Source organism: Danio rerio, chromosome 4, assembly GCF_049306965.1.
Source record: "Danio rerio strain Tuebingen ecotype United States chromosome 4, GRCz12tu, whole genome shotgun sequence".
Classification (NCBI taxonomy): Eukaryota; Metazoa; Chordata; class Actinopteri; order Cypriniformes; family Danionidae; genus Danio; species Danio rerio.
In genome coordinates this window covers 32,737,243-32,751,287 of record NC_133179.1, presented here as the reverse complement: position 1 = coordinate 32,751,287, position 14,045 = coordinate 32,737,243, and the positions used below count along the sequence as shown (strand labels likewise).

Below are 14,045 nucleotides of genomic sequence, written 5' to 3'. Positions count from 1 at the left end.
AATTTTAGCTGATGATAGTGTTTTTATTTTCACACCTAAAACACACAATTGGCAAAACAGTTAATTTTATGCTCAAAATCACACACTGTAAACTAAACCTCTAAACTACTTTTCAAAATAAAATAATAAACGAACATGAAACACCATGTCTAACAAAACACTGCAAACATGTTTCAAAATGAAATAATTCTTCAAAACACTAACACGTGTTCTCTTCCAACAGAAACATTCAGTCAATCAGAACACGCTGACAATAAAAACACTATCATCAGCTGACATTACAGAAACTGCATTATTTGATGTGTCAGCTCTGCCCTTATATTTGAAGACTCTTTAGATTTTAGTTTTGTTGGGTTTAGTAAATGCATGAATTATGTTTCTTTTGCTGAAGAAATTCAATACAACAAATGAACAACCATCTCAAAGTAGCTTTATAAAGTGTACAGTTTATGTAAAAAAATAAAAATAAAAACTCAGACACAGAATTGCTGCAGAACAGACTTTATTTGCAAATGGATATCACGGCAAGATATACAAACAGAAAAAGCACGCAATTATAATAATAAAAAAACAAAGTAATCTTCTATTCTGCCCAGTCTTTTGCATTTTCCCAGCTTCTTCTCTGGCTTGACATGGTAACTGTGGCCCTTTGGCCTATTACGTTTCTCCCATGGGGACGCCGTTTTGCCAAGTTAAAGCCATGTGGGACTTGATTGGCCTCCAATTCCATGACTCTTGTTTTTTGATATGCTCTGTTTCTTTCAAAAACCTCAAGAGTCCTCTTTTAGAACAGATGATCATGTGACTGGAAAACCTCAACACATGAGTGTGGTTTCTAGATGGGAATCAGCTGTGAGAATCCCTGAAATGAATAGACACTCCCGGATGCCTATAAATGAATGATAATCCACCGGAAATCGCGCGTCTCCTGCACGGTCCTTAAATACGTTGCACACGCCTCTCTCCACCACATCCCTACTAGCTCTTCAGGTACGTCTCGCGCAAGTCACCAACACCGTCACTTACTACTCAACCAACAACACCCCCTTCCTTCCACACATATATATATCCCATCTAGAAACCACACTCATGTGTTGAGTTTTTCCCAAACACATGATCATATGTTCTAAAAGAGGACTCTTGAGATTTTTGAAAGGAACAGTGAGTGCATTAAAGAACTCTGTCACCAATGCGTATAGGTAAGGTTATGAAATTCAGTCAATACTGTACTATACACAGTGTGTTTTACAGTAAACTATTCTATAAACCTGGAAAGATTAGTACATACAGTAGATATACAGTACAGTACAGCATTTGCATACACTGTGTCTAATTACATTTAGAGAGTCATGAAGTTGGAGGCCAGTCAAGTACCACATGGAATTATCTATGTTGACGAGGCTGGGAACCTCGCCGTGGGAGAAACATAATAGACCAAAGGGCCACAGTTACCGTGTCGGACCATATGAGATATCATGTGTTATGTGGATGAGAACATGTGGCAAAATGTAGAAGACCGGGTGGAATAAATGATTACTTTGGGTTCTTTTATTGTAATCGCGGTGCTTTTTCTTTTTGTATATCTTGCAGTGATATCCTTTCGCAAATAAAGTCTGTAAAGGTGATGGACTGTCCAAGCATGTCTCCAGACATAAACCCCATAGAACACATCTGGGGCATCCTGAAAAGGAAAGTGGAGGAGCACAAGGTGTCAAATGTCCACCACCTCAATGATGTTGGGATGGAGACGTGGAAGAGGATTCCAGTGGCAACATTTGAAGCTCTGTTCAACTCCATGCGCAAGAGAAATAAAACCATGCTGGAAAATTATGATGGCCACACAAAATATTGACATTTCACATTTTCACTTAGGGATGTACTCACTTTTGTTGCCAGGGGTTCAGCTATTATTGGCTGTATTTGTAGTTATTTTAAGAGGAGAATAAATTTACACTGCTATACACACTTTACACTGACTACTTTTCATTGTGTCAAAGAGTCATTTCTGCAGTGTTGTTCTATGAAAAGATATAAATATTTGCAGAGATGGCAGGGGTGTATTCACTTTTGTGACATACTGTATTTACTAAACCCAACAAAACAAAACTGTAAAGAGGCTTCAACTATAAGGGCAGAGCTGACACATCAAATAATGCAGTTTCTGTAATGTGAGCTGATGATAGTGTTTTTATTGTCAGCGTGTTCTGATTGACTGAATATTTCTATTGGAAGAGAACATGTGTTAGTGTTTAGAATAATAATTTCATTTTGAAACATGTTTGTAGTGTTTTGTTAGACATGGTGTATTGTGTTCGTTTATTATTGTATTTTGAAAAAGTAGTTTAGAGGTTTAGTTTACAATGTGTGATTTTGAGCATGAAATTAACTGTTTTGCCAATTGTGTTTTAGGTGTGTTGGTGTGTTGAGTTTTTAGCAAACTTGTTAAATGTATTGAAAAAACTGTCATAGCCATTGTTAAAAACTGTAATGAACTTGTACAATCCAAGTACTGAAAATTAATCAGTCTCGCAAGACAGATATGATCAGTGTTTCCCAAAAGTATCATAAACTTTAGTTTATTGTTGGTTTTATTGAAAGTACAAAAGTTGGACCGACCGATGCAATGACATGATCAGCACACCGGTATTATTCATTTACTCATTTATTTATTCATACATACCTGTGGGCCTTTTTATTTTATTTAAGCTACTTAAAATTTACCTGAAGTGAAAACTTGATGTCAACCTTTGAATATGTTGCAGACATTCTCAGAGCACAAGCAACAGCCTGTGGTCATTAAAGAGCGTATTGTAGGTTAAAAAACTGTTTCAAAAAAAGAGAATCGTTTGTGAAAATACTCTATAATACCATAAAATACCATATTAAAATGTTTACGAAGTGCAGGGGCACAAATTTTAAAGAAAATGTGTCAGTTTTCCTACTTCCGGAACACAGGCACTCACTGTGTACAGTCAGTGAGGAGAGGAGCTAATAGCAGAAATGGTTGTTAGTTTAGGCGTAATTTATCATCATCATGCTATATTATTGCGTTTATGAGAACTGCACAAACTCCAGCCTGTCAACAGATCAAGTCCACAAGTTTCCTGTCGCTATTTTGATTTGTGAAATGGAATGAATCCGATAAGACTGATAGCTGACGTGAACGGCGAGAAACACTCCTGGATCAGTTGGAGATGCAGCTCGATGAAAACGAGAGCTGTACAAGATAAGACTACTCATTTTTCGTTTATGTTTGTCAACTTTCAAGTCCGTAAGCATGATTATTTGCGTAATTTGAAGCAATGCGATGTGTTTACCTTGGAGTAGCCTATAGCACTGCTGCTAGCTTGTATTGTTAAGCATATTTAATATACTTTTTAAAGCATGTAAAAATGTAAACATATGATAAGACGGCTGGTAGCATCAGTTTGCTAATATAATAAATGTCTTGTGTAGTTACAGCGTTGTGACTTTGTTTGCTTTGTGGTGTGTTTTTAGGCTTTGGGAGACCGAGACGCTGACCCGGAGCTTTCTCTCCACGGTCCTCTCGCTCAACTGTACTTCATTTTGGCTCACAGAGTAACCTCAACTAAGGTAAAGTGGATTTTATATTCGCACATTCGTTTAGTGACAGCTCGTTCGGGTCCCGCTCGTGCTGAGGCTGAGCGTCAACTTCGGTCGGGGGGTTCGCAGCTAAATCTGGCGGATGAGATGAAGACGGACTCTGTCCTTTCTCTATCTGGATCCGCGCGATCTAATCCTCCTTCGGGAGCATCAGAAGCACACTCTGCGGTTTCTTCTGCACTTCGTGGGAGGGCGATGTCCTCCGTTTCCGAGGAAACAGAGGCGCTGCAGCAGCAAACGCTGAATCTGCCGCCCCAGTCAGTGGAATATGAGGAGTTAGTGGAGGTGATTTCACGTGCTGCTGACAGTTTTGATGTAATAGACTGGCGGCCAGCACGTAAGCAGCAGCTGCGTCTGACAGGAATGCTAGATGAAAGGGAATTACCCAGCAGAGTAGATCCTACGCTGAGGGACCTCCCCTTTTGTTATTCAGCACCTTTAATGACACTTAAAACGGTTATTTATTCAGCAGTTCGTGGGCTGGGGGGAAAAGCATGTACAGAAATGCCTTTAATAGAAGAGAATTTAGCGCGTCATTTGCGTCCAGATTTAAAATCTGCAAGGGTCCCTCCTTTGTCCTCTAGACCATTAAGATTAACATCGGGTCTACTCGACAAAGCATTTATGACGGCTGGTCAGTCTGTCGGATGCCTGCACACTATGTCAGTGTTGCAAGCATATCAGGCTGACCTAATTAAAGAGTGCCTAGATGGCAGGGGAGCGGCACCCAAACAGCTTCGAGAAGCTCTTCGAGCCTTGGATTTAGCCTTAAGAGCTACTCAAGAGGCGGCCTCTAGTTTGGGGCAATCTATGGCTACCCTGGTGGCTACTGAGCGGCACCTCTGGCTAACGCAAGCAGAGGTGTTAGAAACCGACAGAACAATTTTTTTTTGCCGCTCCAATATTGAGCTCAGGGCTCTGAGCTATCGACGGGGTCCCCGAATCCTTTGACCTAGTTAAAAAACGCTCTAGGGGACTTTCTCCCCCTAAGACCAATAAGTCAAGGGGCTGTTAAAAGACAGCCCCAGCCGTCAACCAGCTCCTCATACCGTGTGGTACAAAAGAAGAGCGTGGCTTCTCGGGCTCCCCCTCAGTAAAAGAGGGCCTGGAGAGCACGATCTCAGCCTGAGCCTTCCTCAAAAATTCCCACGAGGATGATAGTAGTTTCGAGAAAGGCGAAGGATAAAAGAAAGTCCTGATGTGTTGGGAGTCAGGCTTCCCAGGGCTCAGGACCGTTCCTCAGTGTCTGAGGGCATTGGGGGCCCCATCCCCTTTTCGGGGGGTCCAAGATTAACCAGAGGCCCGTCTAGAGAGGCTGGTACCCCTAGTACATATTTTGGCAGCGTGGAAACACCTGCCGATGGTGTCCCAGTGGGTCCTGTTCACGGCTACAAAATACAGTTTTGTGCACGCCCACCTCACTTCATTGGTATTACACCCACCGCAGTGAAGCCAGAACAGGCTCTGGTTATGGAACAGGAAGTACTGGCTCTATTAAAAAAGGCGCAATAGAGCGTGTTCTCCCACTCGATAGAGAGTCAGGGTTTTACAGCCGGTATTTTATAGTTCCCAAAAAGGATTGGGGACTGCGTCCCATATTAGATCTGAGAAATATCAATCGGTCCTTCTGGGCTTTTAGGTTCAGGATGATTAACCATCAAAAATGTGGTGTCACAAATTCAGTCCGAGGACTGGTTTGTGACGAGAGACCTGAAAGTTGCAAACTTCCATATATCCATCCTAAACTACATAGACGACTGGCTAATTCTAGCTCAGACTCACGATATGGCTGTTCGAAATCGAGATGTCGTTCTCACCCATATCAGAAGGTTGGGGTTTCGGTTGAACACCGCAAAAAGTGTGCTTGTTCCAGCCAGGACGACCATTTTTTTAGGTGTGCTATGGGACTCCATGACGATGCAAGCACGTCTGTCCCCGCCACGAATCGTTTTGATTCAGTCAGCTGTACACCAAGTCAAACTAGGCCAGTTCATCACTGTGAAACATTTTCAGAGGTTGTTGGGTGTCATGGCAGTAGCAGCCAACGTGATTCCGTTTGGTCTGCTGTACATGAGACCCCTGCAGTGGTGGCTCAAATCCATGGGGTTTTCCTTCAAGGGGACTGGATGCCATAGTTCAGACATGGCCGAGGCTACGTCTTTATGCTTTTCCCCCGGTTGCTCTGCTCCCAGGAGTCCTGGAGAGGGTCCGTCAAAACAGAGTCCAGTTACTGCTGGTAGCCCCGTTTTGGCCTACCAGAATTTGGTTTTCAGACCTGAGAGCCCTGCTGGCGGGTCTACCATAGGAGATCCCCATCAGGAGTGACCTTCTGTCCCAGGCGGGAGGAATGATACTTCATCCCCGACCCGATCTGTGGAAACTGTGGGTGTGGCCTCTGAGGGGGCCCACCTCATAGAGTATGGACTGTCAACCGAGGTTGCTCAGACCATTCTAAGCTCCAGGGCTCCCTCCACAAGGAAGTTTTATGCCCTAAAATTGGCTCTCTTTTCAGCTTGGTGCAGAGAACACCATGCGTGAATAAGAATGGCTGTGTTATTGGTTGTGAGAGAAGGACGGAGCTATCCAAGATGACACCCAAACTCTTTACCTGCACAGAGGAAAAAATTGTGCTGTTATCAATGTCTATAGTGAAATTATCAGCTCTATCCAAAACACTTTTAGTGCGGATGAGAAGGGCTTCAGTTTTGTCGCTGTTTAATTTAAAAAAAGTTAGCTGAAAGCCAGATTTTTATTTCAGCTAAACATTTGCTCAAAGCAGAAGGAGGAAAAGAACAGGAGGGCTTGGTGGACAGGTAGAGTTGAGTGTCGTCAGCATAACAGTGAAATTGTATGTTGTATTTTCTGAAAATGTGACCAAGAGGCAGTAGATATATGATAAACAGGAGTGGACCCAGTACAGAACCCTGTGGGACACCAGTAGTGACAATCTGCGATCTTGACTTAAAATCTTTCTTTTGAACATACTGAGTACGATCTGCGAGATATGACTTAAACCATAAAAGAGGGGTGCCAGAGATCCCTAGTGAGGCAAGCCTATTCAAAAGAACCTCATGCGAAACTGTGTCAAAGGCTGCACTCAAGTCCAGAAGAATAAGAATTGATAGTAAACCAGAATCTGCTGCCAGTAGTAGATCATTAGTAATCCTGACAATAGCAGTCTCAGTGCTGTGGTTGGGACGAAAACCAGACTGGAAGAGCTCAAACAAATTGTTACTAGAGAGATAATTATGGATTTGAGACGCAACACATTTTTCCAGTATTTTTGAGACAAATGGCAAATTGGAAATCGGTCTATAGTTGGCCAAATTGGATGAATCAGCTCCAGGTTTTTTTAGTACTGGGGTGATTACAGCATTTTTAAGTAAAGATGAGACAGATCCAGAATCCAGTGATTTGTGAATAATGTAGTAATCAGTGTGGACAATGATGGAAGACAGGTCTTAACTAAGCACGTAGTAAGAGGATCAAGCAGGCTGTTGGTGGTTTTAGATTTCCGTCTATGACCAACTAATTCAGTGGTAGATGGTAAGGTAAAAGTATCAAAAGAGAAATATGTAATGATTTCAGAAACATGTTGGCTGAAGTCAGGGGTTGAACTATTTGAATGTAATTAATGATGAATGTTCTTAATTTTTGTTTAAAAAAGTCAGGAAGCTGTAACACAACTCAGTTGAACAAGAAAGTGACATGTCAGGAAAACTTGATGATTTTTTAACTACAGAAAAGAGTAATCTAGACTTACCCTGACTAGATTCTACTCTGTTAGCATACCCACATAGCAAAATTTCTCTGGCCCAGCTCTGGCCCACACAATTAGGTTTTGCTTGGCCCACATGCCGCAGTGAATTACGGTACATGACTGGACCAAATCTGGCTTCCAGACAAGGGCCAAACACAGACCATATCTGGGCCAAGTCTCAGCCAAGTTAATAACTCATAACTGGGCCAGAACTGGGCCAGATAGGTTGGTGTGTCACAATTGCAATGAAATTGATAAACCCATGGAGTGATGCGCTTTTGGCACACTATGGGCACGCTTTTTCTCAAAGTGACCTGATTGGTAGAATTTTTTTTCTTTACTCAAAAAGGATTTTAGTGTATTTTAAATGTGGGTCAAGACTGGCCAAACTCACATGGCCCACTTATCAAATTTTTAAATCTGGGCCAAATACTACGTTTTTCATCTGGCCCAAATCTTGTGTGCCGCCTTAAAGACGGGGCCCCCTCTGCCAAACCCGGGCCATGTTTGGCCCACATGCTGTATGCCAGTGCCGGATGAATGCCTGCTGTGCCAGCTTTTTGCCAAATCTGGGCCAGAATTCTTTGCTACTAGGGTAGTAGTCAGATTTAGCTTTAAGTAATGCTTCCTTATAATGATGAGCATGATCTGTAAGCATTTCTTTGTGGACAGTTAACCCAGACTTGTTATACAACCATTCCACCCTGCGACCTTTAGTTTTGAGTTGATGCAGATCAGAAGTAAACCAAGGAGCAGAAACAGAAAAGGAGACAGTCCGGGTTTGTAAAGGTGCAAAAGTGTCCAAAATTTCAGATAGCCCATTATTGTAAATAGACACCAGAGCATCAGCAAAAGATGAGTCCACATTGTATGCAAAACTATTAGGTACATCCGAAAAATGTAATAAGTCAATGTTCTTAACTTTTCTAAATGTGATTGTCCGGGGTGACTGCAATTTAAAAACTGCAAGCTGAGCACAAAAAGACACTAGGAAGTGGTCAGATATAAAAAGATCAGAAACAGTACATTTGTTAGAGATTATTCCAAAGCAACAGATGAGATCGAGGGTATGGCCTTTAATGTGTGTAGTGTAGGGGATCAACCTACATTGTAAGATCGATCAGAGGTTTATTAGCTCATTTCAATGAACTGGATTTTAAAGATTCGGATAATTGATTCGACTCAATTGAGTCAGATTGAATCAGATAAAAAAATTCACACTTTATCTACCATTTGTCCCGCAAATAGAAGACATTGTATCTTACCAATCTTGTTAATATTATTTACGTGGCCAACGATAATAACATAACACAGTATTGGGTTAACTTTTAGCAAGGTAACAAGATCTACAGCTAGAGGCAATGACTTAGAAGCACATAAACAAGAACACAGTTCTTACAAAATGAGTACAAAGATTTATTGAGCTACACTACGATACATGAAACTAACTACGTAATAAGTAAACAACAAACAAACGCACACACACATTCACTCACACACACAGAGGCAGTTCAGATGATGCAAAATGAGTTGACAATGTCAAAAAAATTTATTCTAATACTTCTTACAAGTTCTTAGAATAACACATGAGAAACCACAAAAGCAGAGATTTGTCTTATCTTTAACTGCGTAAGATCAATCTGCACAAGATCAGCAAGAGACAACATTAGTTTGTGTTACTTGCGCCCTTTTTGCTGAAGTCAAATCTCCCTCGCCGGCTGGCCTAGGGGAAACACGGTGCTCCTGATTGGGTGGTGACTCACTTCGATGACGTCTTTGGGAATCACTCGCTCGTGAATAGCTGTGAATAGCTTGTCCTGGGTAACTGGGGTGAAGGACTGAAGAGAGTCGGTTTGCGGAAGTTTGTGCAGTTTCGGCGGCCCCGAAACTTACGAGGTTCGCATGGGAGTTTGTGGTGACCCAATCTCGTGTTAGTGCAGTGTCCGGGCAAGCATAGTCAGATGCGGTGCGAAGCTCACAAGCCTGGGTTGGAACCACCCTCGTGCAGCTCGGCCAGCGCCTGCGCTTGGTAGCGCTGGTAGGTGGCCATTGCGTGCAAGGCGGAAGCAGCCTGGCCCGCAGCCTTGTAAGCTCTAGCTCCGAGGGAGGCAGATAACTTACAGGCTTTGGACAGGAGACGAGGCGGACCCTGCCAAGAAGAGGTGCCACGCGGACAAAGATTGACCGCAATCGCATGCTAGACCTGAGGAATCGCCACATACTCCCTGGCCGCTCCACTGTCAAGAGTGGTGAAGGTGGAGGGACATGCAGCACGGGCAGAAAAATGTGCCCTCCAAGACTGCGTGAGCCTACTGTGCACCTCCAGGACGAAGGGGACGAGAGGCTTCGAAGGCTTAGCCCTCTGGTCCTCTACGTAGCACCCATCTAGTCGGTCCAGCCCGGGAAAGCACGGCTAACATGTCCGTTTCAGGATCCGTTTTGACAGCGCTCACCTGCCCGAGGGGGGCGAGCGGGCCTGGATTCCCGTAGGACAAAAAAAGCCCACCCTCTGATTCAGCGGTGGACGTCTGGTCTCCGGTGTCATCAAACGTAAGGGCTACCATCTGTTTAGACAGATCGCTTCCTCCACTCAAAGCTTGGATGGAGCGCTTAGAGGAGCGGGAGGTCCGCGGGCCCAGAGGCGACAGATAATCTCCCACTGGAACCCTCAGATCTTCCCGAGTGCCCGCTGCAGTGCAGGGGACAGCTGGGGTGGTTTGCCCTTTTGCAAAGGCTAGCCGCGATCTTAACTGCGCAACAGTCATGGCATCGCAATGACAACATTAACTGCCCGCAAACACCGCATTAACATGCTCGACCCCCAAACATGCAACGCAGTGCTCGTGCCCATCATTCAGGTACAGGAAACCACCGCATCGAGAAACGCAAGGTCGGAGCGCCATCCTGAAAAGGACGTGCTGCACTTTATACGCACCGCTCTGGAGGACCGGACCCAAAGAACGCCAGGCAAGGGATAAACACAGCTTGACCGTCTGCCACTGCGTGTACACACTCTGGACTGGGAGAATGCTCTCGTTCGCTTGAAATCGCTGGATCACAGCAGGAGGAACCCTCATCGACTCTCTCAGAAGGCTGTATTAGTCTCTGAAGCGAAAAGGATGGCGTTTTCTTGCTTTCCCTTTGCTTATATGCGGAGCTAATTGGCGATAAGGCACACGTGCGCAAGCTTACGCTGCCAACTCATTTGGCATTTCATTGGCCCGTTATATACTCTTTCAGACAATTGGCTTTCTGAAACGAAATTCCCCATTTCGTGGATTAAAATGCACTTATAGCATTGAAGTTCCCCATCCGAAGGGGAACTGCTACTTGCTCACCTCAACTAATTTTACTTTACTCTTTTTCTCTGTTACTCTCTTATCTTAGACATTTAGCATCAGAGACACAACACTATAAATAACACCACTTAACTTCTGGCTAAAGTTTGTCACTAGCCGCATTTTCACTGTCGGGCCAGTGTGAGCCAGGGCTTTTATCGGGCCGGGCCATGCCAATAGCCCGGGAGCATGAGCAGTGAGGCTGAAATCATGTTGCATTTCCACTGTCAGGCTAGTAGCTCACAGCGTGTCACCCGTCCCCAGAACCTTCACCGAATCAAACGTCACACAACCCACCCAGTTCAGCAGGAATCAGGAAGGCAGATAAAGCACACCATCGCACAATCCCGAAACGATTAAAATGAAGACAACCGAGACTACAAATGACACGTTACAGAACAGCAGTACATTATATGTCTATACACACAGGCCTATGTGTTTTCATTCATTATATTTGTTTACTCGCTGACTGACTGTTGGCTTTGTGCATCGAGTGCTCTCGCCCCTAACAGAGGCATGACCCAGCGCATCATCCAAAATATAAAAACACAGAAATTCTCTGGTAATAACTCGATATAAAATGTATTACATAACATCCTCGTTTTGGTAGACACTGTCAAACAATCAGTGTAAATGTTCCGGAGAGATTTAAAACATAAATTTTTCCATAGACTATATGACACTTAAAACTTGGTAATTCGTCTTTATTTAAGAGAATAAACTAGAGATGCAGTAGGTAATTGTCTTCAGAAACATGTTTTGTTGTGCTGGTTGAAAGTCTCTTCACAGTCCAATAGTAATGATTACAGTAAATGATCTCAATGTATTTATATGCATTTTTATATTCTGGGTAAGGCATAAAACTAAAAAAAATGTTTATCCAATTAAATATTGTCGGGCCGACATCTCCCATAATTCTGATAAGTAGCTTAAACTGCCTGTCAACAAATATAGATTTGGGCTTCAGTGCATCTCTGTTCACTCATATCCGCCATGCCTGCCTGCATGAGCGCCGCGCATTCACGACAAGTGCTTACAAGACAGTCACAGTCAGGGTTAAATCAAATGCTGAATTGAAACTTTCTAAAAATCCTAAATCAATTACTTTCTAAATCAGGGGTGTCAAACTCAATTCCTGGAGGGCCGAAGCCCTGCACAGTTTAGTTCCAGCCCTGCTAAAAAATCCAGCCTAAACCAGCCTAGGCTGGTTGGCTGGTTTTAGATGGTCAACCAGGCTGGTTTTAGAGGGGTTTTGGCCATTTCCAGGCTGGTTTCCAGCCATTTCCAGCCTGTTCTTAGCTGGTCAGGCTGGAAAATGACCAGCTAAATCCAGCTAAAACCAGCTTGACCAGCCTGGTTTAAGCTGGACATAGCTGGTTTTGGCTGGGCTACCAGCCTGGCTAGGCGGGTCAAGCTGGTTTTAGCTGGTCATCTCCCAACCTGACCAGCTAAGACCAGGCTGGAAATGGCTGGAAACCAGCCTGGAAATGGTCAAAACCCCTCTAAAACCAGCCTGGTCAACCATCTAAAACCAGCCAACCAGCCTAGGCTGGTTTAAGCTGGATTTTTCAGCAGGGAACCCTGCTCCAACACACTTACCTGTAGGTTTCAAACAAGCCTTAAGGACTCAATTAGTTTGATCAGGTGTGTTTAATTAGGGTTGGAACTTAACTGTGCAGAGCTGCGGCCCTTTTGGAACTGAGTTTGACACCTGTGTTCTAAATCAACGAGTTATTTTTGCACCCTGGAGGAAGGACGACACCATGGCTGAAGCATTTTTCCCGGTGAAAGATTGCGGTGACTATTTTCAGTTTTATAAAGGACCTTTTACAGCATCGATGATGTAGATGTTTTATTCAGTTTGACAACAAAACATCAGTAAATAGCGCTATTCTGCCTGCACAAACAAGCACTTACTGAAACAGGCCACATGATAAGGGAGGCAACAAACAGAGTTTCAGTTATTTCACCGCAGATAAATATACTCTACTGAAGATATATGTATATGAAATTATTAACATTATTGCAGTTGCAGGTTTAACCCCTGATCTGAAATGACAGATTTTTTGTTCATACTTAAAAAGAATTAATATGATTTATGCATATGATACTGTATAGAGTCCGTCAAGGTTCAAAAGGTCTAAAGATATAAGGTTCAAAGATCATGTTGTAAGATCAAGAAGAAAAAAAAAAAAACATTTCCTCAAAGATAAATCTCAGAGACAGGAGCTCAGAGACTCAATCACAGCACTGACATTGGGTTTTCTGGTTAAAGGAGCCGAAAGAAAATTCCTCACCTTAAATACTCAATTCAGAACAAACAATCATAAATTTAAGATAATAAAAGCTCCACAGCAACCTTTGTCTGGTCATATGTTAAGCTAAAGACCAATTACCATCTGGAGTAAAAAGTGAATCCTTGACAAAGACCTTACCAAAGCCAAAACTCAGATCAACAGAAAACAATTCTTAGAATACAAGTGATGACTGCGTGACATTGAGACCACTTGATTAGTCACACGGAGAAATTTTTACATGATTTCCAATATGATAAGTTAGAAGTCATAAATTCTACTAATATAAAAACTATAGAAACATGAAATCCGGAAACTCTTGAGTGACCTTTTGTTGACCATATACAGGGGAGGGTAATGGGGGGGGTTCTTAGAGGCCAAGGGTCTGCTGAGAAGATGATTTCTGGAGATCATTAGAAAAGTTTGCTGTTTCATTGCATGGCAATTCTCATGTTCCTGGAGAGATTTAACCGTCCCTACAAGTTTTTGATGTGTTTGTAATGTACCGAAAAAGGTCACTTCAGAGTTTAAGGAACATTGATGTGTTGGAGTTTAACTATATATTATTTAACTTAATCATGGATCAGACAGACATTTAAATCCCACTCTAAAATCCCTTCATCATCTTCATACATAAGTGTAATGGTAGAAGTAATAAACTTACCTGCAGAAGTACAGACGCTCGTGCAGCAGGAACACAATCTCAGCTCTTTGACTTGTTTACCTCACTAAAATACACCTATGTGATTTTCAGGTATATCTGAAATATTATTGGTTCACTGAGTGGTGCTGACATGAATATTCATGAGATTCTTCTCACTGTGGGCCTGTCCTTGAGACAACACACAAACCACTGGAGCTGAATATATCTGTGCATCTGCTGTATGTAATTTGGTTAATGAATTATTGCAAGAAGGATATGTGTCATGAAAGGAAGGGTTTAATGAGAGGTATAAAGTTCAACAGCTCACAGACAATAGATTATGTTATCATATGAGCTGTGTTTGGCCTCATCAAGTATAGGCATTC

The 14,045-nt window shown here is 42.8% G+C and overlaps 1 protein-coding gene across 1 annotated transcript in view; it reads right to left on the bottom strand.

Annotated features, from left to right (window-relative positions):
• The window catches only part of LOC103910467 (protein NLRC3), a 36,382-nt gene extending 22,661 nt beyond the window's left edge, over window positions 1-13,721 (bottom strand). The window contains exon 1 of the mRNA XM_021471552.3: window positions 13,681-13,721. The gene's annotated coding sequence lies outside the window, so the exon portion shown is untranslated. The remainder of the gene's footprint in view (window positions 1-13,680) is intronic.
• Window positions 13,722-14,045: the final 324 nt, after the last annotated feature.